This window comes from Pseudophryne corroboree, chromosome 4, assembly GCF_028390025.1.
Source record: "Pseudophryne corroboree isolate aPseCor3 chromosome 4, aPseCor3.hap2, whole genome shotgun sequence".
Classification (NCBI taxonomy): Eukaryota; Metazoa; Chordata; class Amphibia; order Anura; family Myobatrachidae; genus Pseudophryne; species Pseudophryne corroboree.
Window position 1 is genome coordinate 25,915,966 of NC_086447.1, and position 26,277 is coordinate 25,942,242.

The following is a 26,277-nucleotide window of genomic DNA, read 5'->3' on the forward strand; positions in this document are numbered from 1 at the left end:
CTTCATGAATGCAACACCATCCAATATGCATGGTAGAAGGGAAATTGACTTTTGATATTCTGCAATATGATTTTTGCTTGCTTTTTCATTGAGCAATGCAACAGTAGATAGTTATCAAAATATAAATTATTGAATTCAAAGTGTTTAGGTAACAAAATATGTCTCTGCCCAGTTTCGAACTGGGGACCTTTCGCGTGTGAGGCGAACGTGATAACCACTACACTACAGAAACTACATGAAAACAGAATCTCCCGCCATCCAATAAAAAATGATCTTTGACATACATTATGGCATTCTGAAATAAACTTTTTATATGATTGCATTTTTATTTGGCATTTCAACCAAAAATCCCTTGATTTAAAATTCTAAAGATAACAGCATATTTCTGCCCAGTTTCGAACTGGGGACCTTTTGTGTTTTAGGCAAATGTGATAACCACTACAATACAGAAACTGACTTTTGAAGATCTCATCACTATGGAGTCGGGAAGTACCATTGGCAAACCGTTTTCTTAGAATTTTTTTTTCTAAACTTATTTTTCTATTTTCTAATAATTTCTATGCTATTTTTTCCACTTTGCATCTCAAGAGGACACATTCACTTATTAATAGTTCTGATCATTGTATTTAATAAAAAAAATATCTATTTTTAATGTATTTCTGACCAATTTTGAAGGGGAACCTTATGCATATTGGCTAAATGTGAATAATACTACACTACAGGTACTTCATAAATGCAACACCATCCAATATGCATGGTAGAAGGGAAATTGACTTTTGATATTCTGCAATATGATTTTTTGCTTGCTTTTTCATTGAGCAATGCAACAGTATATAGTTATCAAAATATAAATTATTGAATTCAAAGTGTTTAGGTAACAAAATATGTTTCTGCCAATTTCGAACTGGGGACCTTTCACGTGTGAGGCAAACATGAAATCACTACACTACAGATACTACATGAAAAATTTGCGACCATCATCCAATAAAAAATGATCTTTGACATTCAGTATGGCATTCTGAAATAAACTTTTTATCTGATTGTATTTTTATTGAGCATTTTACCCAAAAATTCATTGTTTTAAAATTCTAAAGCTAAAGGATTGTTTCTGCCCAGTTTCAAACTGGCTACCTTTCGCGTGTTAGGCGAACGTGATAACCACTACACTACAGAAACTGACTCTCTTGGATCCCATCACTATCTAGTCTGGATGTACAAATGACACATGCTTTTCTTAGAAATATATTTTTTTCTAAACTTTTTTTCCTATTTTCTAATAATTTTGACGCTATTTTTCCACTTTGCATTTCAAGAGGACACATTCACTTATTATCAATTCTGATCATTGTATTTACTAAAAAAATCTTTTTATAATGTATTTCTGACCAATTTTGAAGGGGGACCTTATGCATATTGGGTAAATGTGAATTACTCTACACTACAGGTACTTCATGAATGCAACACCATCCAATATGTATGGTAGAAGGGAAATTGACTTTTGATATTCTGCAATATGATTTTTGCTTGCTTTTTCATTGAGCAATGCAACAGTAGATAGTTATCAAAATATAAATTATTGAATTCAAAGTGTTTAGGTAACAAAATATGTTTCTGCCCAGTTTCGAACTGGGGACCTTTCGCGTGTGAGGCGAACGTGATAACCACAACACTACAGAAACTACATGGAAATAGCATCTCCCGCCATCCAATAAAAAATGATCTTTGACATACATTATGGCATTCTGAAATAAACTTTTTATATGATTGCATTTTTATTTGGCATTTCAACCAAAAATCCCTTGTTTTAAAATTCTAAAGATAACAGCATATTTCTGCCCAGTTTCGAACTGGGGACCTTTTGTGTTTTAGGCAAATGTGATAACCACTACAATACAGAAACTGACTTTTGAAGATCTCATCACTTTGGAGTTGGGAAGTACCATTGGCAAACCGTTTTCATAGAATTTTTTTTTCTAAACTTATTTTTCTATTTTCTAATAATTTCTATGCAATTTTTTCCACTTTGCATTTCAAGAAGACACATTCACTTATTAATTGTTCTGATCATTGTATTTAATAAAAAAAATCTATTTTTAATGTATTTCTGACCAATTTTGAAGGGGAACCTTATGCATATTGGCTAAATGTGAATAATACTACACTACAGGTACTTCATGAATGCAACACCATCCAATATGCATGGTAGAAGGGAAATTGACTTTTGATATTCTGCAATATGATTTTTTTGCTTGCTTTTTCATTGAGCAATGCAACAGTATATAGTTATCAAAATATAAATTATTGAATTCAAAGTGTTTAGGTAACAAAATATGTTTCTGCCAATTTCGAACTGGGGACCTTTCACATGTGAGGCAAACATGAAATCACTACACTACAGATACTACATGAAAAATTTGCGACCATCATCCAATAAAAAATGATCTTTGACATTCAGTATGGCATGCTAAAATAAACTTTTTATCTGATTGTATTTTTATTGAGCATTTTACCCAAAAATGTATTGTTTTAAAATTCTAAAGCTAAAAGATTGTTTCTGCCCAGTTTCGAACTGGGGATCTTTCACGTGTTAGGCGAACGTGATAACCACTACACTACAGAAACTGACTCGCGTGGTCCCATCACTATCTAGTCTGGAAGTACAAATGACACATGCTTTTCTTAGAAATATAATTTTTTCTAAAATTTTTTTTGCTATTTTCTAATAATTTTGACGCTATTTTTCCACTTTGCATTTCAAGAGGACACATTCACTTATTATCAATTCTGATCATTGTATTTACTAAAAAAATATTTTTTGAATGTATTTCTGACCAGTTTTGAAGGGGGACCTTATGCATATTGGGTAAATGTGAATAACTCTATACTACAGGTACTTCATGAATGCAACACCATCCAATATGCATGGTAGAAGGGAAATTGACTTTTGATATTCTGCAATATGATTTTTGCTTGCTTTTTCATTGAGCAATGCAACAGTAGATAGTTATCAAAATATAAATTATTGAATTCAAAGTGTTTAGGTAACAAAATATGTTTCTGCCCAGTTTCGAACTGGGGACCTTTCGCGTGTGAGGCTAACGTGATAACCACTACACTACAGAAACTACAATGAAACAGCATCTCCCGCCATCCAATAAAAAATGATCTTTGACATTCATTATGGCATTCTGAAATAAACTTTTTATATGATTGCATTTTTATTTGGCATTTCAACCAAAAATCCCTTGTTTTAAAATTCTAAAGATAACAGCATATTTCTGCCCAGTTTCGAACTGGGGACCTTTTGTGTTTTAGGCGAATGTGATAACCACTACAATACAGAAACTAACTTTTGAAGATCTCATCACTATGGAGTCGGGAAGTACCATTGGCAAACCGTTTTCTTAGAAATTTTTTTTCTAAACTTATTTTTCTATTTTCTAATAATTTCTATGCTATTTTTTCCACTTTGCATTTCAAGAGGACACATTCACTTATTAATAGTTCTGATCATTGTATTTAATAAAAAAATCTATTTGTAATGTATTTCTGACCAATTTTGAAGGGGAACCTTATGCATATTGGCTAAATGTGAATAATACTACACTACAGGTACTTCATGAATGCAACACCATCCAATATGCATGGTAGAAGGGAAATTGACTTTTGATATTCTGCAATATGATTTTTGCTTGCTTTTTCATTGAGCAATGCAACAATATATAGTTATCAAAATATAAATTATTGAATTCAAAGTGTTTAGGTAACAAAATATGTTTCTGCCAATTTTGAAATCACTACACTACAGATACTACATGAAAAATTTGCGACCATCATCCAATAAAAAATGATCTTTGACATTCAGTATGGCATGCTAAAATAAACTTTTTATCTGATTGTATTTTTATTGAGCATTTTACCCAAAAATTCATTGTTTTAAAATTCTAAAGCTAAAAGATTGTTTCTGCCCAGTTTCGAACTGGGGACCTTTCGCGTGTTAGGCGAACGTGATAACCACTACACTACAGAAACTGACTCTTGTGGATCCCATCACTATCTAGTCTGGAAGTACAAATGACACATGCTTTTCTTAGAAATATAATTTTTTCTAAACTTTTTTCCTATTTTCTAATAATTTTGACGCTATTTTTTCACTTTGCTTTTACAGAGGACACATTCACTTATTATCAATTCTGATCATTGTATTGACTAAAAAAATCTTTTTATTATGTATTTCTGACCAATTTTGAAGGGGGACCTTATGCATATTGGGTAAATGTGAATAACTCTACACTACAGGTACTTCATGAATGCAACACCATCCAATATGCATGGTAGAAGGGAAATTGATTTTTGATATTCTGCAATATGATTTTTGCTTGCTTTTTCATTGAGCAATGCAACAGCAGATATTTATCAAAATATAAATTATTGAATTCAAAGTGTTTAGGTAACAAAATATGTTTCTGCCCAGTTTCGAACTGGGGACCTTTCGCGTGTGAGGCGAACGTGATAACCACAACACTACAGAAACTACATGGAAATAGCATCTCCCGCCATCCAATAAAAAATGATCTTTGACATACATTATGGCATTCTGAAATAAACTTTTTATATGATTGCATTTTTATTTGGCATTTCAACCAAAAATCCCTTGTTTTAAAATTCTAAAGATAACAGCATATTTCTGCCCAGTTTCGAACTGGGGACCTTTTGTGTTTTAGGCAAATGTGATAACCACTACAATACAGAAACTGACTTTTGAAGATCTCATCACTATGGAGTTGGGAAGTACCATTGGCAAAACGTTTTCATAGAATTTTTTTTTCTAAACTTATTTTTCTATTTTCTAATAATTTCTATGCAATTTTTTCCACTTTGCATTTCAAGAAGACACATTCACTTATTAATTGTTCTGATCATTGTATTTAATAAAAAAATCTATTTTTAATGTATTTCTGACCAATTTTGAAGGGGAACCTTATGCATATTGGCTAAATGTGAATAATACTACACTACAGGTACTTCATGAATGCAACACCATCCAATATGCATGGTAGAAGGGAAATTGACTTTTGATATTCTGCAATATGATTTTTTGCTTGCTTTTTCATTGAGCAATGCAACAGTATATAGTTATCAAAATATAAATTATTGAATTCAAAGTGTTTAGGTAACAAAATATGTTTCTGCCAATTTTGAAATCACTACACTACAGATACTACATGAAAAATTTGCGACCATCATCCAATAAAAAATGATCTTTGACATTCAGTATGGCATGCTAAAATAAACTTTTTATCTGATTGTATTTTTATTGAGCATTTTACCCAAAAATTCATTGTTTTAAAATTCTAAAGCTAAAAGATTGTTTCTGCCCAGTTTCGAACTGGGGACCTTTCGCGTGTTAGGCGAACGTGATAACCACTACACTACAGAAACTGACTCTTGTGGATCCCATCACTATCTAGTCTGGAAGTACAAATGACACATGCTTTTCTTAGAAATATAATTTTTTCTAAACTTTTTTTCTCCTATTTTCTAATAATTTGACACTATTTTTCCACTTTGCTTTTACAGAGGACACATTCACTTATTATCAATTCTGATCATTGTATTTTCTAAAAAAATCTTTTTTTAATGTATTTCTGACCAATTTTGAAGGGGGACCTTATGCATATTGGCTAAATGTGAATAATACTACACTACAGGTACTTCATGAATGCAACACCATCCAATATGCATGGTAGAAGGGAAATTGACTTTTGATATTCTGCAATATGATTTTTTTGCTTGCTTTTTCATTGAGCAATGCAACAGTATATAGTTATCAAAATATAAATTATTGAATTCAAAGTGTTTAGGTAACAAAATATGTTTCTGCCAATTTCGAACTGGGGACCTTTCACATGTGAGGCAAACATGAAATCACTACACTACAGATACTACATGAAAAATTTGCGACCATCATCCAATAAAAAATGATCTTTGACATTCAGTATGGCATGCTAAAATAAACTTTTTATCTGATTGTATTTTTATTGAGCATTTTACCCAAAAATGTATTGTTTTAAAATTCTAAAGCTAAAAGATTGTTTCTGCCCAGTTTCGAACTGGGGATCTTTCACGTGTTAGGCGAACGTGATAACCACTACTCTACAGAAACTGACTCGCGTGGTCCCATCACTATCTAGTCTGGAAGTACAAATGACACATGCTTTTCTTAGAAATATAATTTTTTCTAAAAATTTTTTTGCTATTTTCTAATAATTTTGACGCTATTTTTCCACTTTGCATTTCAAGAGGACACATTCACTTATTATCAATTCTGATCATTGTATTTACTAAAAAAATATTTTTTGAATGTATTTCTGACCAGTTTTGAAGGGGGACCTTATGCATATTGGGTAAATGTGAATAACTCTATACTACAGGTACTTCATGAATGCAACACCATCCAATATGCATGGTAGAAGGGAAATTGACTTTTGATATTCTGCAATATGATTTTTGCTTGCTTTTTCATTGAGCAATGCAACAGTAGATAGTTATCAAAATATAAATTATTGAATTCAAAGTGTTTAGGTAACAAAATATGTTTCTGCCCAGTTTCGAACTGGGGACCTTTCGCGTGTGAGGCAAACGTGATAACCACTACACTACAGAAACTACAATGAAACAGCATCTCCCGCCATCCAATAAAAAATGATCTTTGACATTCATTATGGCATTCTGAAATAAACTTTTTATATGATTGCATTTTTATTTGGCATTTCAACCAAAAATCCCTTGTTTTAAAATTCTAAAGATAACAGCATATTTCTGCCCAGTTTCGAACTGGGGACCTTTTGTGTTTTAGGCGAATGTGATAACCACTACAATACAGAAACTAACTTTTGAAGATCTCATCACTATGGAGTCGGGAAGTACCATTGGCAAACCGTTTTCTTAGAAATTTTTTTTCTAAACTTATTTTTCTATTTTCTAATAATTTCTATGCTATTTTTTCCACTTTGCATTTCAAGAGGACACATTCACTTATTAATAGTTCTGATCATTGTATTTAATAAAAAAATCTATTTGTAATGTATTTCTGACCAATTTTGAAGGGGAACCTTATGCATATTGGCTAAATGTGAATAATACTACACTACAGGTACTTCATGAATGCAACACCATCCAATATGCATGGTAGAAGGGAAATTGACTTTTGATATTCTGCAATATGATTTTTGCTTGCTTTTTCATTGAGCAATGCAACAATATATAGTTATCAAAATATAAATTATTGAATTCAAAGTGTTTAGGTAACAAAATATGTTTCTGCCAATTTTGAAATCACTACACTACAGATACTACATGAAAAATTTGCGACCATCATCCAATAAAAAATGATCTTTGACATTCAGTATGGCATGCTAAAATAAACTTTTTATCTGATTGTATTTTTATTGAGCATTTTACCCAAAAATTCATTGTTTTAAAATTCTAAAGCTAAAAGATTGTTTCTGCCCAGTTTCGAACTGGGGACCTTTCGCGTGTTAGGCGAACGTGATAACCACTACACTACAGAAACTGACTCTTGTGGATCCCATCACTATCTAGTCTGGAAGTACAAATGACACATGCTTTTCTTAGAAATATAATTTTTTCTAAACTTTTTTTCTCCTATTTTCTAATAATTTGACACTATTTTTCCACTTTGCTTTTACAGAGGACACATTCACTTATTATCAATTCTGATCATTGTATTTTCTAAAAAAATCTTTTTTTAATGTATTTCTGACCAATTTTGAAGGGGGACCTTATGCATATTGGCTAAATGTGAATAATACTACACTACAGGTACTTCATGAATGCAACACCATCCAATATGCATGGTAGAAGGGAAATTGACTTTTGATATTCTGCAATATGATTTTTTTGCTTGCTTTTTCATTGAGCAATGCAACAGTATATAGTTATCAAAATATAAATTATTGAATTCAAAGTGTTTAGGTAACAAAATATGTTTCTGCCAATTTCGAACTGGGGACCTTTCACATGTGAGGCAAACATGAAATCACTACACTACAGATACTACATGAAAAATTTGCGACCATCATCCAATAAAAAATGATCTTTGACATTCAGTATGGCATGCTAAAATAAACTTTTTATCTGATTGTATTTTTATTGAGCATTTTACCAAAAAATTTATTGTTTTAAAATTCTAAAGCTAAAAGATTGTTTCTGCCCAGTTTCGAACTGGGGATCTTTCACGTGTTAGGCGAACGTGATAACCACTACACTACAGAAACTGACTCGCGTGGTCTCATCACTATCTAGTCTGGAAGTACAAATGACACATGCTTTTCTTAGAAATATAATTTTTTCTAAAATTTTTTTTGCTATTTTCTAATAATTTTGACGCTATTTTTCCACTTTGCATTTCAAGAGGACACATTCACTTATTATCAATTCTGATCATTGTATTTACTAAAAAAATATTTTTTGAATGTATTTCTGACCAATTTTGAAGGGGGACCTTATGCATATTGGGTAAATGTGAATAACTCTACACTACAGGTACTTCATGAATGCACCACCATCCAATATGCATGGTAGAAGGGAAATTGACTTTTGATATTCTGCAATATGATTTTTGCTTGCTTTTTCATTGAGCAATGCAACAGTAGATAGTTATCAAAATATAAATTATTGAATTCAAAGTGTTTAGGTAACAAAATATGTTTCTGCCCAGTTTCGAACTGGGGACCTTTCGCGTGTGAGGCAAACGTGATAACCACTACACTACAGAAACTACAATGAAACAGCATCTCCCGCCATCCAATAAAAAATGATCTTTGACATTCATTATGGCATTCTGAAATAAACTTTTTATATAATTGCATTTTTATTTGGCATTTCAACCAAATATCCCTTGTTTTAAAATTCTAAAGATAACAGCATATTTCTGCCCAGTTTCGAACTGGGGACCTTTTGTGTTTTAGGTGCATGTGATAACCACTACAATACAGAAACTGACTTTTGAAGATCTCATCACTATGGAGTCGGGAAGTACCATTGGCAAACCGTTTTCTTAGAATTTTTTTTTCTAAACTTATTTTTCTATTTTCTAATAATTTCTATGCTATTTTTTCCACTTTGCATCTCAAGAGGACACATTCACTTATTAATAGTTCTGATCATTGTATTTAATAAAAAAATCTACTTTTAATGTATTTCTGACCAATTTTGAAGGGGAACCTTATGCATATTGGCTAAATGTGAATAATACTACACTACAGGTACTTCATAAATGCAACACCATCACATATGCATGGTAGAAGGGAAATTGACTTTTGATATTCTGCAATATGATTTTTTGCTTGCTTTTTCATTGAGCAATGCAACAGTATATAGTTATCAAAATATAAATTATTGAATTCAAAGTGTTTAGGTAACAAAATATGTTTCTGCCCAGTTTCGAACTGGGGACCTTTCGCGTGTGAGGCGAACGTGATAACCACTACACTACAGAAACTACATGAAAACAGAATCTCCCGCTATCCAATAAAAAATGATCTTTGACATACATTATGGCATTCTGAAATAAACTTTTTATATGATTGCATTTTTATTTGGCATTTCAACCAAAAATCCCTTGATTTAAAATACTAAAGATAACAGCATATTTCTGCCCAGTTTCGAACTGGGGACTTTTTGTGTTTTAGGCGAATGTGATAACCACTACAATACAGAAACTAACTTTTGAAGATCTCATCACTATGGAGTCGGGAAGTATCATTGGCAAACCGTTTTCTTAGAATTTTTTTTTCTAAACTTATTTTTCTATTTTCTAATAATTTCTATGCTATTTTTTCCATTTTGCATCTCAAGAGGACACATTCACTTATTAATAGTTCTGATCATTGTATTTAATAAAAAAATCTATTTTTAATGTATTTCTGACCAATTTTGAAGGGGAACCTTATGCATATTGGCTAAATGTGAATAATACTACACTACAGGTACTTCATAAATGCAACACCATCACATATGCATGGTAGAAGGGAAATTGACTTTTGATATTCTGCAATATGATTTTTTGCTTGCTTTTTCATTGAGCAATGCAACAGTATATAGTTATCAAAATATAAATTATTGAATTCAAAGTGTTTAGGTAACAAAATATGTTTCTGCCCAGTTTCGAACTGGGGACCTTTCGCGTGTGAGGCGAACGTGATAACCACTACACTACAGAAACTACATGAAAACAGAATCTCCCGCCATCCAATAAAAAATGATCTTTGACATACATTATGGCATTCTGAAATAAACTTTTTATATGATTGCATTTTTATTTGGCATTTCAACCAAAAATCCCTTGATTTAAAATGCTAAAGATAACAGCATATTTCTGCCCAGTTTCGAACTGGGGACCTTTTGTGTTTTAGGCGAATGTGATAACCACTACAATACAGAAACTAACTTTTGAAGATCTCATCACTATGGAGTCGGGAAGTACCATTGGCAAACCGTTTTCTTAGCATTTTTTTTCTAAACTTATTTTTCTATTTTCTAATAATTTCTATGCTATTTTTTCCACTTTGCATTTCAAGAAGACACATTCACTTATTAATAGTTCTGATCATTGTATTTAATAAAAAAATCTATTTGTAATGTATTTCTGACCAATTTTGAAGGGGAACCTTATGCATATTGGCTAAATGTGAATAATACTACACTACAGGTACTTCATGAATGCAACACCATACAATATGCATGGTAGAAGGGAAATTGACTTTTGATATTCTGCAATATGATTTTTTGCTTGCTTTTTCATTGAGCAATGCAACAATATATAGTTATCAAAATATAAATTATTGAATTCAAAGTGTTTAGGTAACAAAATATGTTTCTGCCAATTTTGAAATCACTACACTACAGATACTACATGAAAAATTTGCGACCATCATCCAATAAAAAATGATCTTTGACATTCAGTATGGCATGCTAAAATAAACTTTTTATCTGATTGTATTTTTATTGAGCATTTTACCCAAAAATTCATTGTTTTAAAATTCTAAAGCTAAAAGATTGTTTCTGCCCAGTTTCGAACTGGGGACCTTTCGCGTGTTAGGCGAACGTGATAACCACTACACTACAGAAACTGACTCTTGCGGATCCCATCACTATCTAGTCTGGAAGTACAAATGACACATGCTTTTCTTAGAAATATAATTTTTTCTAAACTTTTTTCCTATTTTCTAATAATTTTGACGCTATTTTTTCACTTTGCTTTTACAGAGGACACATTCACTTATTATCAATTCTGATCATTGTATTTACTAAAAAAATCTTTTTATTATGTATTTCTGACCAATTTTGAAGGGGGACCTTATGCATATTGGGTAAATGTGAATAACTCTACACTACAGGTACTTCATGAATGCAACACCATCCAATATGCATGGTAGAAGGGAAATTGATTTTTGATATTCTGCAATATGATTTTTGCTTGCTTTTTCATTGAGCAATGCAACAGTAGATAGTTATCAAAATATAAATTATTGAATTCAAAGTGTTTAGGTAACAAAATATGTTTCTGCCCAGTTTCGAACTGGGGACCTTTCGCGTTTGAGGCGAACGTGATAACCACAACACTACAGAAACTACATGGAAATAGCATCTCCCGCCATCCAATAAAAAATGATCTTTGACATACATTATGGCATTCTGAAATAAACTTTTTATATGATTGCATTTTTATTTGGCATTTCAACCAAAAATCCCTTGTTTTAAAATTCTAAAGATAACAGCATATTTCTGCCCAGTTTCGAACTGGGGACCTTTTGTGTTTTAGGCGAATGTGATAACCACTACAATACAGAAACTGACTTTTGAAGATCTCATCACTATGGAGTCGGGAAGTACCATTGGCAAACCGTTTTCTTAGAATTTTTTTTTCTAAACTTATTTTTCTATTTTCTAATAATTTCTATGCTATTTTTTCCACTTTGCATCTCAAGAGGACACATTCACTTATTAATAGTTCTGATCATTGTATTTAATAAAAAAATCTACTTTTAATGTATTTCTGACCAATTTTGAAGGGGAACCTTATGCATATTGGCTAAATGTGAATAATACTACACTACAGGTACTTCATGAATGCAACACCATCCAATATGCATGGTAGAAGGGAAAATGACTTTTGATATTCTGCAATATGATTTTTGCTTGCTTTTTCATTGAGCAATGCAACAGTAGATAGTTATCAAAATATAAATTATTGAATTCAAAGTGTTTAGGTAACAAAATATGTTTCTGCCCAGTTTCGAACTGGGGACCTTTCGCGTGTGAGGCGAACGTGATAACCACTACACTACAGAAACTACATGAAAACAGATTCTCCCGCCATCCAATAAAAAATGATCTTTGACATACATTATGGCATTCTGAAATGAACTTTTTATATGATTGCATTTTTATTTGGCATTTCAACCAAAAATCCCTTGATTTAAAATTCTAAAGATAACAGCATATTTCTGCCCAGTTTCGAACTGGGGACCTTTTGTGTTTTAGGCGAATGTGATAACCACTACAATACAGAAACTGACTTTTGAAGATCTCATCACTATGGAGTCGGGAAGTACCATTGGCAAACCGTTTTCTTAGAAAAAAAATTTCTAAACTTATTTTTCTATTTTCTAATCATTTCTATGCTATTTTTTCCACTTTGCATTTCAAGAGGACACATTCACTTATTAATAGTTCTGATCATTGTATTTAATAAAAAAATCTATTTTTAATGTATTTCTGACCAATTTTGAAGGGGAACCTTATGCATATTGGCTAAATGTGAATAATACTACACTACAGGTACTTCATGAATGCAACACCATCCAATATGCATGGTAGAAGGGAAATTGACTTTTGATATTCTGCAATATGATTTTTTGCTTGCTTTTTCATTGAGCAATGCAACAGTATATAGTTATCAAAATATAAATTATTGAATTCAAAGTGTTTAGGTAACAAAATATGTTTCTGCCAATTTCGAACTCGGGACCTTTCACGTGTGAGGCAAACATGAAATCACTACACTACAGATACTACATGAAAAATTTGCGACCATCATCCAATAAAAAATGATCTTTGACATTCAGTATGGCATGCTAAAATAAACTTTTTATCTGATTGTATTTTTATTGAGCATTTTACCCAAAAATTCATTGTTTTAAAATTCTAAAGCTAAAAGATTGTTTCTGCCCAGTTTTGAACTGGTGACCTTTTGCGTGTTAGGCGAACGTGATAACCACTACACTACAGAAACTGACTCTCGTGAATTCCATCACTATCTAGTCTGGAAGTACAAATGACACATGCTTTTCTTAGAAATATAATTTTTTCTAAACTTTTTTTCCTATTTTCTAATAATTTTGACGCTATTTTTCCACTTTGCATTTCAAGAGGACACATTCACTTATTATCAATTCTGATCATTGTATTTACTAAAAAAATCTTTTTTGAATGTATTTCTGACCAATTTTGAAGGGGGACCTTATGCATATTGGGTAAATGTGAATAACTCTACACTACAGGTACTTCATGAATGCAACACCATCCAATACGCATGGTAGAAGGGAAATTGACTTTTGATATTCTGCAATATGATTTTTGCTTGCTTTTTCATTGAGCAATGCAACAGTAGATAGTTATCAAAATATAAATTATTGAATTCAAAGTGTTTAGGTAACACAATATGTTTCTGCCCAATTTCGAACTGGGGACCTTTCGCGTGTGAGGCGAACGTGATAACCACTACACTACAGAAACTACATGAAAACAGAATCTCCCGCCATCCAATAAAAAATGATCTTTGACATACATTATGGCATTCTGAAATAAACTTTTTATATGATTGCATTTTTATTTGGCATTTCAACCAAAAATCCCTTGATTTAAAATGCTAAAGATAACAGCATATTTCTGCCCAGTTTCGAACTGGGGACCTTTTGTGTTTTAGGCGAATGTGATAACCACTACAATACAGAAACTAACTTTTGAAGATCTCATCACTATGGAGTCGGGAAGTACCATTGGCAAACCGTTTTCTTAGAATTTTTTTTCTAAACTTATTTTTCTATTTTCTAATAATTTCTATGCTATTTTTTCCACTTTGCATTTCAAGAAGACACATTCACTTATTAATAGTTCTGATCATTGTATTTAATAAAAAAATCTATTTGTAATGTATTTCTGACCAATTTTGAAGGGGAACCTTATGCATATTGGCTAAATGTGAATAATACTACACTACAGGTACTTCATGAATGCAACACCATCCAATATGCATGGTAGAAGGGAAATTGACTTTTGATATTCTGCAATATGATTTTTTGCTTGCTTTTTCATTGAGCAATGCAACAATATATAGTTATCAAAATATAAATTATTGAATTCAAAGTGTTTAGGTAACAAAATATGTTTCTGCCAATTTTGAAATCACTACACTACAGATACTACATGAAAAATTTGCGACCATCATCCAATAAAAAATGATCTTTGACATTCAGTATGGCATGCTAAAATAAACTTTTTATCTGATTGTATTTTTATTGAGCATTTTACCCAAAAATTCATTGTTTTAAAATTCTAAAGCTAAAAGATTGTTTCTGCCCAGTTTCGAACTGGGGACCTTTCGCGTGTTAGGCGAACGTGATAACCACTACACTACAGAAACTGACTCTTGCGGATCCCATCACTATCTAGTCTGGAAGTACAAATGACACATGCTTTTCTTAGAAATATAATTTTTTCTAAACTTTTTTCCTATTTTCTAATAATTTTGACGCTATTTTTTCACTTTGCTTTTACAGAGGACACATTCACTTATTATCAATTCTGATCATTGTATTTACTAAAAAAATCTTTTTATTATGTATTTCTGACCAATTTTGAAGGGGGACCTTATGCATATTGGGTAAATGTGAATAACTCTACACTACAGGTACTTCATGAATGCAACACCATCCAATATGCATGGTAGAAGGGAAATTGATTTTTGATATTCTGCAATATGATTTTTGCTTGCTTTTTCATTGAGCAATGCAACAGTAGATAGTTATCAAAATATAAATTATTGAATTCAAAGTGTTTAGGTAACAAAATATGTTTCTGCCCAGTTTCGAACTGGGGACCTTTCGCGTTTGAGGCGAACGTGATAACCACAACACTACAGAAACTACATGGAAATAGCATCTCCCGCCATCCAATAAAAAATGATCTTTGACATACATTATGGCATTCTGAAATAAACTTTTTATATGATTGCATTTTTATTTGGCATTTCAACCAAAAATCCCTTGTTTTAAAATTCTAAAGATAACAGCATATTTCTGCCCAGTTTCGAACTGGGGACCTTTTGTGTTTTAGGCGAATGTGATAACCACTACAATACAGAAACTGACTTTTGAAGATCTCATCACTATGGAGTCGGGAAGTACCATTGGCAAACCGTTTTCTTAGAATTTTTTTTTCTAAACTTATTTTTCTATTTTCTAATAATTTCTATGCTATTTTTTCCACTTTGCATCTCAAGAGGACACATTCACTTATTAATAGTTCTGATCATTGTATTTAATAAAAAAATCTACTTTTAATGTATTTCTGACCAATTTTGAAGGGGAACCTTATGCATATTGGCTAAATGTGAATAATACTACACTACAGGTACTTCATGAATGCAACACCATCCAATATGCATGGTAGAAGGGAAAATGACTTTTGATATTCTGCAATATGATTTTTGCTTGCTTTTTCATTGAGCAATGCAACAGTAGATAGTTATCAAAATATAAATTATTGAATTCAAAGTGTTTAGGTAACAAAATATGTTTCTGCCCAGTTTCGAACTGGGGACCTTTCGCGTGTGAGGCGAACGTGATAACCACTACACTACAGAAACTACATGAAAACAGATTCTCCCGCCATCCAATAAAAAATGATCTTTGACATACATTATGGCATTCTGAAATGAACTTTTTATATGATTGCATTTTTATTTGGCATTTCAACCAAAAATCCCTTGATTTAAAATTCTAAAGATAACAGCATATTTCTGCCCAGTTTCGAACTGGGGACCTTTTGTGTTTTAGGCGAATGTGATAACCACTACAATACAGAAACTGACTTTTGAAGATCTCATCACTATGGAGTCGGGAAGTACCATTGGCAAACCGTTTTCTTAGAAAAAAAATTTCTAAACTTATTTTTCTATTTTCTAATCATTTCTATGCTATTTTTTCCACTTTGCATTTCAAGAGGACACATTCACTTATTAATAGTTCTGATCATTGTATTTAATAAAAAAATCTATTTTTAATGTATTTCTGACCAATTTTGAAGGGGAACCTTATGCATATTGGCTAAATGTGAATAATACTACACTACAGGTACTTCATGAATGCAACACCATCCAATATGCATGGTAGAAGGGAAATTGACTTTTGATATTCTGCAATATGATTTTTTGCTTGCTTTTTCATTGAGCAATGCAACAGTATATAGTTATCAAAATATAAATTATTGAATTCAAAGTGTTTAGGTAACAAAATATGTTTCTGCCAATTTCGAACTCGGGACCTTTCACGTGTGAGGCAAACATGAAATCACTACACTACAGATACTACATGAAAAATTTGCGACCATCATCCAATAAAAAATGATCTTTGACATTCAGTATGGCATGCTAAAATAAACTTTTTATCTGATTGTATTTTTATTGAGCATTTTACCCAAAAATTCATTGTTTTAAAATTCTAAAGCTAAAAGATTGTTTCTGCCCAGTTTTGAACTGGTGACCTTTTGCGTGTTAGGCGAACGTGATAACCACTACACTACAGAAACTGACTCTCGTGAATTCCATCACTATCTAGTCTGGAAGTACAAATGACACATGCTTTTCTTAGAAATATAATTTTTTCTAAACTTTTTTTCCTATTTTCTAATAATTTTGACGCTATTTTTCCACTTTGCATTTCAAGAGGACACATTCACTTATTATCAATTCTGATCATTGTATTTACTAAAAAAATCTTTTTTGAATGTATTTCTGACCAATTTTGAAGGGGGACCTTATGCATATTGGGTAAATGTGAATAACTCTACACTACAGGTACTTCATGAATGCAACACCATCCAATACGCATGGTAGAAGGGAAATTGACTTTTGATATTCTGCAATATGATTTTTGCTTGCTTTTTCATTGAGCAATGCAACAGTAGATAGTTATCAAAATATAAATTATTGAATTCAAAGTGTTTAGGTAACACAATATGTTTCTGCCCAATTTCGAACTGGGGACCTTTCGCGTGTGAGGCGAACGTGATAACCACTACACTACAGAAACTACATGAAAACAGAATCTCCCGCCATCCAATAAAAAATGATCTTTGACATACATTATGGCATTCTGAAATAAACTTTTTATATGATTGCATTTTTATTTGGCATTTCAACCAAAAATCCCTTGATTTAAAATGCTAAAGATAACAGCATATTTCTGCCCAGTTTCGAACTGGGGACCTTTTGTGTTTTAGGCGAATGTGATAACCACTACAATACAGAAACTAACTTTTGAAGATCTCATCACTATGGAGTCGGGAAGTACCATTGGCAAACCGTTTTCTTAGAATTTTTTTTCTAAACTTATTTTTCTATTTTCTAATAATTTCTATGCTATTTTTTCCACTTTGCATTTCAAGAAGACACATTCACTTATTAATAGTTCTGATCATTGTATTTAATAAAAAAATCTATTTGTAATGTATTTCTGACCAATTTTGAAGGGGAACCTTATGCATATTGGCTAAATGTGAATAATACTACACTACAGGTACTTCATGAATGCAACACCATCCAATATGCATGGTAGAAGGGAAATTGACTTTTGATATTCTGCAATATGATTTTTTGCTTGCTTTTTCATTGAGCAATGCAACAATATATAGTTATCAAAATATAAATTATTGAATTCAAAGTGTTTAGGTAACAAAATATGTTTCTGCCAATTTTGAAATCACTACACTACAGATACTACATGAAAAATTTGCGACCATCATCCAATAAAAAATGATCTTTGACATTCAGTATGGCATGCTAAAATAAACTTTTTATCTGATTGTATTTTTATTGAGCATTTTACCCAAAAATTCATTGTTTTAAAATTCTAAAGCTAAAAGATTGTTTCTGCCCAGTTTCGAACTGGGGACCTTTCGCGTGTTAGGCGAACGTGATAACCACTACACTACAGAAACTGACTCTTGCGGATCCCATCACTATCTAGTCTGGAAGTACAAATGACACATGCTTTTCTTAGAAATATAATTTTTTCTAAACTTTTTTCCTATTTTCTAATAATTTTGACGCTATTTTTTCACTTTGCTTTTACAGAGGACACATTCACTTATTATCAATTCTGATCATTGTATTTACTAAAAAAATCTTTTTATTATGTATTTCTGACCAATTTTGAAGGGGGACCTTATGCATATTGGGTAAATGTGAATAACTCTACACTACAGGTACTTCATGAATGCAACACCATCCAATATGCATGGTAGAAGGGAAATTGATTTTTGATATTCTGCAATATGATTTTTGCTTGCTTTTTCATTGAGCAATGCAACAGTAGATAGTTATCAAAATATAAATTATTGAATTCAAAGTGTTTAGGTAACAAAATATGTTTCTGCCCAGTTTCGAACTGGGGACCTTTCGCGTGTGAGGCGAACGTGATAACCACAACACTACAGAAACTACATGGAAATAGCATCTCCCGCCATCCAATAAAAAATGATCTTTGACATACATTATGGCATTCTGAAATAAACTTTTTATATGATTGCATTTTTATTTGGCATTTCAACCAAAAATCCCTTGATTTAAAATTCTAAAGATAACAGCATATTTCTGCCCAGTTTCGAACTGGGGACCTTTTGTGTTTTAGGCAAATGTGATAACCACTACAATACAGAAACTGACTTTTGAAGATCTCATCACTATGGAGTCGGGAAGTACCATTGGCAAACCGTTTTCTTAGAATTTTTTTTTCTAAACTTATTTTTCTATTTTCTAATAATTTCTATGCTATTTTTTCCACTTTGCATCTCAAGAGGACACATTCACTTATTAATAGTTCTGATCATTGTATTTAATAAAAAAAATCTATTTTTAATGTATTTCTGACCAATTTTGAAGGGGAACCTTATGCATATTGGCTAAATGTGAATAATACTACACTACAGGTACTTCATAAATGCAACACCTTCCAATATGCATGGTAGAAGGGAAATTGACTTTTGATATTCTGCAATATGATTTTTGCTTGCTTTTTCATTGAGCAATGCAACAGTAGATAGTTATCAAAATATAAATTATTGAATTCAAAGTGTTTAGGTAACAAAATATGTTTCTGCCCAGTTTCGAACTGGGGACTTTTCGCGTGTGAGGCGAACGTGATAACCACTACACTACAGAAACTACAAGAAAACAGATTCTCCCGCCATCCAATAAAAAATGATCTTTGACATACATTATGGCATTCTGAAATAAACTTTTTATATGATTGCATTTTTATTTGGCATTTCAACCAAAAATCCCTTGATTTAAAATTCTAAAGATAACAGCATATTTCTGCCCAGTTTCGAACTGGGGACCTTTTGTGTTTTAGGCGAATGTGATAACCACTACAATACAGAAACTGACTTTTGAAGATCTCATCACTATGGAGTCGGGAAGTACCATTGGCAAACCGTTTTCTTAGAATTTTTTTTCTAAACTTATTTTTCTATTTTCTAATAATTTCTATGCTATTTTTTCCACTTTGCATTTCAAGAGGACACATTCACTTATTAATAGTTCTGATCATTGTATTTAATAAAAAAATCTATTTTTAATGTATTTCTGACCAATTTTGAAGGGGAACCTTATGCATATTGGCTAAATGTGAATAATACTACACTACAGGTACTTCATGAATGCAACACCATCCAATATGCATGGTAGAAGGGAAATTGACTTTTGATATTCTGCAATATGATTTTTTGCTTGCTTTTTCATTGAGCAATGCAACAGTATATAGTTATCAAAATATAAATTATTGAATTCAAAGTGTTTAGGTAACAAAATATGTTTCTGCCAATTTCGAACTGGGGACCTTTCACGCGTGAGGCAAACATGAAATCACTACACTAGAGATACTACATGAAAAATTTGCGACCATAATCCAATAAAAAATGATCTTTGACATTCAGTATGGCATGCTAAAATAAACTTTTTATCTGATTGTATTTTTATTGAGCATTTTACCCAAAAATTCATTGTTTTAAAATTCTAAAGCTAAAAGATTGTTTCTGCCCAGTTTCGAACTGGGGACCTTTCGCATGTTAAGCGAACGTGATAACCACTACATTACAGAAACTGACTCTCGTGATTCCCATCACTATCTAGTCTCTAGTCTGGAAGTACAAATGACACATGCTTTTCTTAGAAATATAATTTTTTCTAAACTTTTTTTCCTATTTTCTAATAATTTTGACGCTAGTTTTCCACTTTGCATTTCAAGAGGACACATTCACTTATTATCAATTCTGATCATTGTATTTACTAAAAAAATATTTTTTGAATGTATTTCTGACCAATTTTGAAGGGGGACCTTATGCATATTGGGTAAATGTGAATAACTCTACACTACAGGTACTTCATGAATGCACCACCATCCAATATGCATGATAGAAGGGAAATTGACTTTTGATATTCTGCAATATGATTTTTGCTTGCTTTTTCATTGAGCAATGCAACAGTAGATAGTTATCAAAATATAAATTATTGAATTCAAAGTGTTTAGGCAACAAAACATGTTTCTGCCCAGTTTTGAACTGGGGACCTTTCGCGTGTGAGGCAAATGTGATAACCACTACACTACAGAAACTACAATGAAACAGCATCTCCCGCCATCCAATAAAAAATGATCTTTGACATACATTATGCCATTCTGAAATAAACTTTTTATATGATTGCATTTTTATTTGGCATTTCAACCAAAAATCCCTTGATTTAAAATTCTAAAGATAACAGCATATTTCTGCCCAGTTTCGAACTGGGGACCTTTTGTGTTTTAGGCGAATGTGATAACCACTACAATACAGAAACTGACTTTTGAAGATCTCATCACTATGGAGTCGGGAAGTACCATTGGCAAACCGTTTTCTTAGAATTTTTTTTTCTAAACTTATTTTTCTATTTTCTAATAATATCTCTGCTATTTTTTCCACTTTGCATTTAGAGTTTAGAAAAAAAAATTCTAAGAAAACGGTTTGCCAATGGTACTTCCCGACTCCATAGTGATGAGATCTTCAAAAGTCAGTTTCTGTATTGTAGTGGTTATCACATTTGCCTAAAACACAAAAGGTCCCCAGTTCGAAACTGGGCAGAAATATGCTGTTATCTTTAGAATTTTAAATCAAGGGATTTTTGGTTGAAATGCCAAATAAAAATGCATATATTCTGCAATATGATTTTTGCTTGCTTTTTCATTGAGCAATGCAACAGTAGATAGTTATCAAAATATAAATTATTGAATTCAAAGTGTTTAGGTAACAAAATATGTTTCTGCCCAGTTTCAAACTGGGGACCTTTCGCGTGTGAGGCGAACGTGATAACCACTACACTACAGAAACTACATGAAAACAGAATCTCCCGCCATCCAATAAAAAATGATCTTTGACATACATTATGGCATTCTGAAATAAACTTTTTATATGATTGCATTTTTATTTGGCATTTCAACCAAAAATCCCTTGATTTAAAATTCTAAAGATAACAGCATATTTCTGCCCAGTTTCGAACTGGGGACCTTTTGTGTTTTAGGCAAATGTGATAACCACTACAATACAGAAACTGACTTTTGAAGATCTCATCACTATGGAGTCGGGAAGTACCATTGGCAAACCGTTTTCTTAGAATTTTTTTTTCTAAACTTATTTTTCTATTTTCTAATAATTTCTATGCTATTTTTTCCACTTTGCATCTCAAGAGGACACATTCACTTATTAATAGTTCTGATCATTGTATTTAATAAAAAAAATCTATTTTTAATGTATTTCTGACCAATTTTGAAGGGGAACCTTATGCATATTGGCTAAATGTGAATAATACTACACTACAGGTACTTCATAAATGCAACACCTTCCAATATGCATGGTAGAAGGGAAATTGACTTTTGATATTCTGCAATATGATTTTTTTGCTTGCTTTTTCATTGAGCAATGCAACAGTATATAGTTATCAAAATATAAATTATTGAATTCAAAGTGTTTAGGTAACAAAATATGTTTCTGCCAATTTCGAACTGGGGACCTTTCACGTGTGAGGCAAACATGAAATCACTACACTACAGATACTACATGAAAAATTTGCGACCATCATCCAATAAAAAATGATCTTTGACATTCAGTATGGCATTCTGAAATAAACTTTTTATCTGATTGTATTTTTATTGAGCATTTTACCCAAAAATTCATTGTTTTAAAATTTTAAAGCTAAAAGATTGTTTCTGCCCAGTTTCGAACTGGCTACCTTTCGCGTGTTAGGCGAACGTGATAACCACTACACTACAGAAACTGACTCTCGTGAATTCCATCACTATCTAGTCTGGAAGTACAAATGACACATGCTTTTCTTAGAAATATAATTTTTTCTAAACCTTTTTTCCTATTTTCTAATAATTTTGACGCTATTTTTCCACTTTGCATTTCAAGAGGACACATTCACTTATTATCAATTCTGATCATTGTATTTACTAAAAAAATCTTTTTATAAGGTATTTCTGACCAATTTTGAAGGGGGACCTTATGCATATTGGGTAAATGTGAATTACTCTACACTACAGGTACTTCATGAATGCAACACCATCCAATATGTATGGTAGAAGGGAAATTGACTTTTGATATTCTGCAATATGATTTTTGCTTGCTTTTTCATTGAGCAATGCAACAGTAGATAGTTATCAAAATATAAATTATTGAATTCAAAGTGTTTAGGTAACAAAATATGTTTCTGCCCAGTTTCGAACTGGGGACCTTTCGCGTGTGAGGCGAACGTGATAACCACAACACTACAGAAACTACATGGAAATAGCATCTCCCGCCATCCAATAAAAAATTATCTTTGACATACATTATGGCATTCTGAAATAAACTTTTTATATGATTGCATTTTTATTTGGCATTTCAACCAAAAATCCCTTGTTTTAAAATTCTAAAGATAACAGCATATTTCTGCCCAGTTTCGAACTGGGGACCTTTTGTGTTTTAGGCAAATGTGATAACCACTACAATACAGAAACTGACTTTTGAAGATCTCATCACTATGGAGTTGGGAAGTACCATTGGCAAACCGTTTTCATAGAATTTTTTTTTCTAAACTTATTTTTCTATTTTCTAATAATTTCTATGCAATTTTTTCCACTTTGCATTTCAAGAAGACACATTCACTTATTAATTGTTCTGATCATTGTATTTAATAAAAAAATCTATTTTTAATGTATTTCTGACCAATTTTGAAGGGGAACCTTATGCATATTGGCTAAATGTGAATAATACTACACTACAGGTACTTCATGAATGCAACACCATCCAATATGCATGGTAGAAGGGAAATTGACTTTTGATATTCTGCAATATGATTTTTTGCTTGCTTTTTCATTGAGCAATGCAACAGTATATAGTTATCAAAATATAAATTATTGAATTCAAAGTGTTTAGGTAACAAAATATGTTTCTGCCAATTTTGAAATCACTACACTACAGATACTACATGAAAAATTTGCGACCATCATCCAATAAAAAATGATCTTTGACATTCAGTATGGCATGCTAAAATAAACTTTTTATCTGATTGTATTTTTATTGAGCATTTTACCCAAAAATTCATTGTTTTAAAATTCTAAAGCTAAAAGATTGTTTCTGCCCAGTTTCGAACTGGGGACCTTTCACGTGTTAGGCAAACGTGATAACCACTACACTACAGAAACTGACTCTTGTGGATCCCATCACTATCTAGTCTGGAAGTACAAATGACACATGCTTTTCTTAGAAATATAATTTTTTCTAAATTTTTTTCCTATTTTCTAATAATTTGACACTATTTTTCCACTTTGCTTTTACAGAGGACACATTCACTTATTATCAATTCTGATCATTGTATTTTCTAAAAAAATCTTTTTTTAATGTATTTCTGACCAATTTTGAAGGGGGACCTTATGCATATTGGCTAAATGTGAATAATACTACACTACAGGTACTTCATGAATGCAACACCATCCAATATGCATGGTAGAAGGGAAATTGACTTTTGATATTCTGCATTATGATTTTTTTGCTTGCTTTTTCATTGAGCAATGCAACAGTATATAGTTATCAAAATATAAATTATTGAATTCAAAGTGTTTAGGTAACAAAATATGTTTCTGCCAATTTCGAACTGGGGACCTTTCACATGTGAGGCAAACATGAAATCACTACACTACAGATACTACATGAAAAATTTGCGACCATCATCCAATAAAAAATGATCTTTGACATTCAGTATGGCATGCTAAAATAAACTTTTTATCTGATTGTATTTTGGATCTTTCACGTGTTAGGCGAACGTGATAACCACTACACTACAGAAACTGACTCGCGTGGTTCCATCACTATCTAGTCTGGAAGTACAAATGACACATGCTTTTCTTAGAAATATAATTTTTTCAAAAAATTTTTTTGCTATTTTCTAATAATTTTGACGCTATTTTTCCACTTTGCATTTCAAGAGGACACATTCACTTATTATCAATTCTGATCATTGTATTTACTAAAAAAATATTTTTTTAATGTATTTCTGACCAATTTTGAAGGGGAACCTTATGCATATTGGCTAAATGTGAATAATACTACACTACAGGTACTTCATAAATGCAACACCATCACATATGCATGGTAGAAGGGAAATTGACTTTTGATATTCTGCAATATGATTTTTTGCTTGCTTTTTCATTGAGCAATGCAACAGTATATAGTTATCAAAATATAAATTATTGAATTCAAAGTGTTTAGGTAACAAAATATGTTTCTGCCCAGTTTCGAACTGGGGACCTTTCGCGTGTGAGGCGAACGTGATAACCACTACACTACAGAAACTACAAGAAAACAGATTCTCCCGCCATCCAATAAAAAATGATCTTTGACATACATTATGGCATTCTGAAATAAACTTTTTATATGATTGCATTTTTATTTGGCATTTCAACCAAAAATCCCTTGATTTAAAATACTAAAGATAACAGCATATTTCTGCCCAGTTTCGAACTGGGGACTTTTTGTGTTTTAGGCGAATGTGATAACCACTACAATACAGAAACTAACTTTTGAAGATCTCATCACTATGGAGTCGGGAAGTACCATTGGCAAACCGTTTTCTTAGAATTTTTTTTTCTAAACTTATTTTTCTATTTTCTAATAATTTCTATGCTATTTTTTCCACTTTGCATCTCAAGAGGACACATTCACTTATTAATAGTTCTGATCATTGTATTTAATAAAAAAATCTATTTTTAATGTATTTCTGACCAATTTTGAAGGGGAACCTTATGCATATTGGCTAAATGTGAATAATACTACACTACAGGTACTTCATAAATGCAACACCATCACATATGCATGGTAGAAGGGAAATTGACTTTTGATATTCTGCAATATGATTTTTTGCTTGCTTTTTCATTGAGCAATGCAACAGTATATAGTTATCAAAATATAAATTATTGAATTCAAAGTGTTTAGGTAACAAAATATGTTTCTGCCCAGTTTCGAACTGGGGACCTTTCGCGTGTGAGGCGAACGTGATAACCACTACACTACAGAAACTACAAGAAAACAGATTCTCCCGCCATCCAATAAAAAATGATCTTTGACATACATTATGGCATTCTGAAATAAACTTTTTATATGATTGCATTTTTATTTGGCATTTCAACCAAAAATCCCTTGATTTAAAATTCTAAAGATAACAGCATATTTCTGCCCAGTTTCGAACTGGGGACCTTTTGTGTTTTAGGCGAATGTGATAACCACTACAATACAGAAACTGACTTTTGAAGATCTCATCACTATGGAGTCGGGAAGTACCATTGGCAAACCGTTTTCTTAGAATTTTTTTTCTAAACTTATTTTTCTATTTTCTAATAATTT

The 26,277-nt window shown here is 31.8% G+C and overlaps 36 non-coding genes across 36 annotated transcripts; all 36 read right to left on the bottom strand.

Annotated features, from left to right (window-relative positions):
* Window positions 1-159: 159 nt before the first annotated feature.
* On the bottom strand, window positions 160-232 carry TRNAV-CAC (transfer RNA valine (anticodon CAC)). Its single transcript has one exon. It is a non-coding gene; the product is annotated as a tRNA-Val (tRNA).
* Window positions 233-1,103: 871 nt separating this feature from the next.
* On the bottom strand, window positions 1,104-1,176 carry TRNAV-AAC (transfer RNA valine (anticodon AAC)). The gene has a single exon. It is a non-coding gene; the product is annotated as a tRNA-Val (tRNA).
* Window positions 1,177-1,606: 430 nt separating this feature from the next.
* On the bottom strand, window positions 1,607-1,679 carry TRNAV-CAC (transfer RNA valine (anticodon CAC)). The gene has a single exon. It is a non-coding gene; the product is annotated as a tRNA-Val (tRNA).
* Window positions 1,680-2,549: 870 nt separating this feature from the next.
* On the bottom strand, window positions 2,550-2,622 carry TRNAV-AAC (transfer RNA valine (anticodon AAC)). The gene has a single exon. It is a non-coding gene; the product is annotated as a tRNA-Val (tRNA).
* Window positions 2,623-3,052: 430 nt separating this feature from the next.
* Window positions 3,053-3,125, bottom strand: TRNAV-CAC (transfer RNA valine (anticodon CAC)). The gene has a single exon. It is a non-coding gene; the product is annotated as a tRNA-Val (tRNA).
* An 834-nt stretch (window positions 3,126-3,959) lies between these two features.
* TRNAV-AAC (transfer RNA valine (anticodon AAC)) lies at window positions 3,960-4,032 on the bottom strand. Its single transcript has one exon. It is a non-coding gene; the product is annotated as a tRNA-Val (tRNA).
* Window positions 4,033-4,461: 429 nt separating this feature from the next.
* Window positions 4,462-4,534, bottom strand: TRNAV-CAC (transfer RNA valine (anticodon CAC)). The gene has a single exon. It is a non-coding gene; the product is annotated as a tRNA-Val (tRNA).
* Window positions 4,535-5,369: 835 nt separating this feature from the next.
* Window positions 5,370-5,442, bottom strand: TRNAV-AAC (transfer RNA valine (anticodon AAC)). The gene has a single exon. It is a non-coding gene; the product is annotated as a tRNA-Val (tRNA).
* A 651-nt stretch (window positions 5,443-6,093) lies between these two features.
* Window positions 6,094-6,166, bottom strand: TRNAV-AAC (transfer RNA valine (anticodon AAC)). Its single transcript has one exon. It is a non-coding gene; the product is annotated as a tRNA-Val (tRNA).
* Window positions 6,167-6,596: 430 nt separating this feature from the next.
* On the bottom strand, window positions 6,597-6,669 carry TRNAV-CAC (transfer RNA valine (anticodon CAC)). The gene has a single exon. It is a non-coding gene; the product is annotated as a tRNA-Val (tRNA).
* An 834-nt stretch (window positions 6,670-7,503) lies between these two features.
* Window positions 7,504-7,576, bottom strand: TRNAV-AAC (transfer RNA valine (anticodon AAC)). Its single transcript has one exon. It is a non-coding gene; the product is annotated as a tRNA-Val (tRNA).
* Window positions 7,577-8,227: 651 nt separating this feature from the next.
* On the bottom strand, window positions 8,228-8,300 carry TRNAV-AAC (transfer RNA valine (anticodon AAC)). Its single transcript has one exon. It is a non-coding gene; the product is annotated as a tRNA-Val (tRNA).
* Window positions 8,301-8,730: 430 nt separating this feature from the next.
* TRNAV-CAC (transfer RNA valine (anticodon CAC)) lies at window positions 8,731-8,803 on the bottom strand. The gene has a single exon. It is a non-coding gene; the product is annotated as a tRNA-Val (tRNA).
* A 650-nt stretch (window positions 8,804-9,453) lies between these two features.
* TRNAV-CAC (transfer RNA valine (anticodon CAC)) lies at window positions 9,454-9,526 on the bottom strand. The gene has a single exon. It is a non-coding gene; the product is annotated as a tRNA-Val (tRNA).
* A 650-nt stretch (window positions 9,527-10,176) lies between these two features.
* TRNAV-CAC (transfer RNA valine (anticodon CAC)) lies at window positions 10,177-10,249 on the bottom strand. Its single transcript has one exon. It is a non-coding gene; the product is annotated as a tRNA-Val (tRNA).
* Window positions 10,250-11,083: 834 nt separating this feature from the next.
* On the bottom strand, window positions 11,084-11,156 carry TRNAV-AAC (transfer RNA valine (anticodon AAC)). The gene has a single exon. It is a non-coding gene; the product is annotated as a tRNA-Val (tRNA).
* Window positions 11,157-11,585: 429 nt separating this feature from the next.
* TRNAL-CAA (transfer RNA leucine (anticodon CAA)) lies at window positions 11,586-11,658 on the bottom strand. The gene has a single exon. It is a non-coding gene; the product is annotated as a tRNA-Leu (tRNA).
* Window positions 11,659-12,307: 649 nt separating this feature from the next.
* Window positions 12,308-12,380, bottom strand: TRNAV-CAC (transfer RNA valine (anticodon CAC)). Its single transcript has one exon. It is a non-coding gene; the product is annotated as a tRNA-Val (tRNA).
* An 868-nt stretch (window positions 12,381-13,248) lies between these two features.
* Window positions 13,249-13,321, bottom strand: TRNAV-AAC (transfer RNA valine (anticodon AAC)). The gene has a single exon. It is a non-coding gene; the product is annotated as a tRNA-Val (tRNA).
* A 430-nt stretch (window positions 13,322-13,751) lies between these two features.
* Window positions 13,752-13,824, bottom strand: TRNAV-CAC (transfer RNA valine (anticodon CAC)). Its single transcript has one exon. It is a non-coding gene; the product is annotated as a tRNA-Val (tRNA).
* An 834-nt stretch (window positions 13,825-14,658) lies between these two features.
* Window positions 14,659-14,731, bottom strand: TRNAV-AAC (transfer RNA valine (anticodon AAC)). Its single transcript has one exon. It is a non-coding gene; the product is annotated as a tRNA-Val (tRNA).
* Window positions 14,732-15,160: 429 nt separating this feature from the next.
* On the bottom strand, window positions 15,161-15,233 carry TRNAL-CAA (transfer RNA leucine (anticodon CAA)). Its single transcript has one exon. It is a non-coding gene; the product is annotated as a tRNA-Leu (tRNA).
* Window positions 15,234-15,882: 649 nt separating this feature from the next.
* Window positions 15,883-15,955, bottom strand: TRNAV-CAC (transfer RNA valine (anticodon CAC)). The gene has a single exon. It is a non-coding gene; the product is annotated as a tRNA-Val (tRNA).
* Window positions 15,956-16,823: 868 nt separating this feature from the next.
* TRNAV-AAC (transfer RNA valine (anticodon AAC)) lies at window positions 16,824-16,896 on the bottom strand. The gene has a single exon. It is a non-coding gene; the product is annotated as a tRNA-Val (tRNA).
* Window positions 16,897-17,326: 430 nt separating this feature from the next.
* On the bottom strand, window positions 17,327-17,399 carry TRNAV-CAC (transfer RNA valine (anticodon CAC)). Its single transcript has one exon. It is a non-coding gene; the product is annotated as a tRNA-Val (tRNA).
* Window positions 17,400-18,233: 834 nt separating this feature from the next.
* On the bottom strand, window positions 18,234-18,306 carry TRNAV-AAC (transfer RNA valine (anticodon AAC)). The gene has a single exon. It is a non-coding gene; the product is annotated as a tRNA-Val (tRNA).
* Window positions 18,307-18,735: 429 nt separating this feature from the next.
* Window positions 18,736-18,808, bottom strand: TRNAV-CAC (transfer RNA valine (anticodon CAC)). Its single transcript has one exon. It is a non-coding gene; the product is annotated as a tRNA-Val (tRNA).
* Window positions 18,809-19,458: 650 nt separating this feature from the next.
* On the bottom strand, window positions 19,459-19,531 carry TRNAV-CAC (transfer RNA valine (anticodon CAC)). The gene has a single exon. It is a non-coding gene; the product is annotated as a tRNA-Val (tRNA).
* An 867-nt stretch (window positions 19,532-20,398) lies between these two features.
* TRNAV-AAC (transfer RNA valine (anticodon AAC)) lies at window positions 20,399-20,471 on the bottom strand. Its single transcript has one exon. It is a non-coding gene; the product is annotated as a tRNA-Val (tRNA).
* Window positions 20,472-20,908: 437 nt separating this feature from the next.
* Window positions 20,909-20,981, bottom strand: TRNAV-CAC (transfer RNA valine (anticodon CAC)). Its single transcript has one exon. It is a non-coding gene; the product is annotated as a tRNA-Val (tRNA).
* A 675-nt stretch (window positions 20,982-21,656) lies between these two features.
* TRNAV-CAC (transfer RNA valine (anticodon CAC)) lies at window positions 21,657-21,729 on the bottom strand. The gene has a single exon. It is a non-coding gene; the product is annotated as a tRNA-Val (tRNA).
* Window positions 21,730-22,599: 870 nt separating this feature from the next.
* On the bottom strand, window positions 22,600-22,672 carry TRNAV-AAC (transfer RNA valine (anticodon AAC)). Its single transcript has one exon. It is a non-coding gene; the product is annotated as a tRNA-Val (tRNA).
* A 430-nt stretch (window positions 22,673-23,102) lies between these two features.
* Window positions 23,103-23,175, bottom strand: TRNAV-CAC (transfer RNA valine (anticodon CAC)). Its single transcript has one exon. It is a non-coding gene; the product is annotated as a tRNA-Val (tRNA).
* An 835-nt stretch (window positions 23,176-24,010) lies between these two features.
* On the bottom strand, window positions 24,011-24,083 carry TRNAV-AAC (transfer RNA valine (anticodon AAC)). Its single transcript has one exon. It is a non-coding gene; the product is annotated as a tRNA-Val (tRNA).
* Window positions 24,084-25,157: 1,074 nt separating this feature from the next.
* On the bottom strand, window positions 25,158-25,230 carry TRNAV-CAC (transfer RNA valine (anticodon CAC)). Its single transcript has one exon. It is a non-coding gene; the product is annotated as a tRNA-Val (tRNA).
* A 650-nt stretch (window positions 25,231-25,880) lies between these two features.
* Window positions 25,881-25,953, bottom strand: TRNAV-CAC (transfer RNA valine (anticodon CAC)). Its single transcript has one exon. It is a non-coding gene; the product is annotated as a tRNA-Val (tRNA).
* Window positions 25,954-26,277: the final 324 nt, after the last annotated feature.